Genomic DNA, 1626 nt, shown 5'->3' with positions numbered 1-1626 from the left:
GTGTGTGTGTGTGTGTGTGTGTGTGTGTGTGTGTGTGTGTGTGTGTGTGCGTGTGTGTGTGTGTGTGTGTGTGTGTAAGGATGGATGTATGTATGTATGGATGGATGGATGGATGGATGGATACATGTTTATGTCCTTTGCATTTATACTGTGTTATTTTAGAAGTAGGTTTGCCAAAAACCAATCAATGGTGCTTGTCTGATACAAGAAGATTAATATCAGTTTCCTTTATTTACAAATGTGACAGGTATTTTTATCAATTGTAGTTTCCTAAACATAACTATTACAGAAAATCTCACTTCTTTACAGAAGCTTAGAAACTTTTTCGAGTTATTCACACTTCCATTGAATTATTCATTTCATATTTATCTCCTCACTCTAAATTTTAGCCTGTTGGGTTCGATAAGAAACCGCTTTCCTTAATTCACACCTCTAACGATGTTTTAAAGGATCTTGGGATTTTAAAAAGATTTGTCAGCTTCTACGGTGAAGTGATATTAACTACTGCGCAAAAGATGCCAGATTTCTTTTTTTATATACTAACGAACAGTTTATTTAATTACGTCATTCTCTATAGCTGTGCACCTGCACCAACGTCAGGAGTCACCATTGTTATTACCATTATTGAGAAAATCATTACAAGTTGAAAACTCAACTTTGCGTGGCTGTGTGGTAAGAAGCTTGCTTCCCAACCACATGGTTCCGGGTTCAGTGCCACCAAACACACCTTGGGCAAGTGTCTTCTACTCTAACCTCAGGTCAACCAAAGTCACGTGAGTGGATTTGATAGAGAGAAACTGAAAGAATCCCGTCGTATATATATGTATACATCTATGTGTGTGAGTGCCTTTGTGTCTGTGTTTGTCCCCCATCACCGTTTAACAACCGGTGTTGGTGTTTACGTCCCCGAACCTAGCGGTTCGGCACAACAGACCGATAGAATAATTACTAAGTGTTTTAAAAAACAAGTCTGGGATCGATTTGTTCGACTTAAACCTTTCAAGGCGGTGCTCCAGCATAGCTGCAGTCAAATGACTGAAACAAGTAAAAGAATAAATTATACATAACTCAGACGGACAGAGTGGGGGGGGGGGGCGAAATATTTGAATAACATGATTGTTCTAGCAGACAAAATGGAAAATGCTTTAGGCAGAGAAATGGCGTTGGTGTTTGTGCTGAAAGAGTCGTTTTACTTCACGAGACTATAAATAGTCATGTTTGAGTCGATCTGACCGAACAGGGATATTTCAGAGGTCCACAACGTCGAATGTTTCCACCGCATCGATAAGAAATCTAACGCAAAGCAACCGATACTTTGTCAGCTTAATCATTCACAAACAGCCAATGCACATTCAGATATTAGATGTCTTCCACCAGATATGCATTCTTTGCATGAACAGATGCGAGAAAAATATTCTTCTAGGTAATATATCAATATACGTTATATAAAAGGCGGCGAGCAGGCAGAATATTTAACACTTCGAGCAAAATGCTTAGCGACATTTCCTCCGCTGTTCTGTTGAGGTCAAATTCCGGCGAGATCGACTTTACATTTCTTTTCGTGGTCGATAGAATAAGTGGCAATTGAACACTGGGGGGTGGGGGCGAGGCAATCGACTTACCCCT

The sequence above is a fragment of the Octopus bimaculoides genome, chromosome 17, assembly GCF_001194135.2.
Source record: "Octopus bimaculoides isolate UCB-OBI-ISO-001 chromosome 17, ASM119413v2, whole genome shotgun sequence".
NCBI lineage: Eukaryota > Metazoa > Mollusca > Cephalopoda > Octopoda > Octopodidae > Octopus > Octopus bimaculoides.
This window is presented reverse-complemented; position numbering follows the sequence as displayed.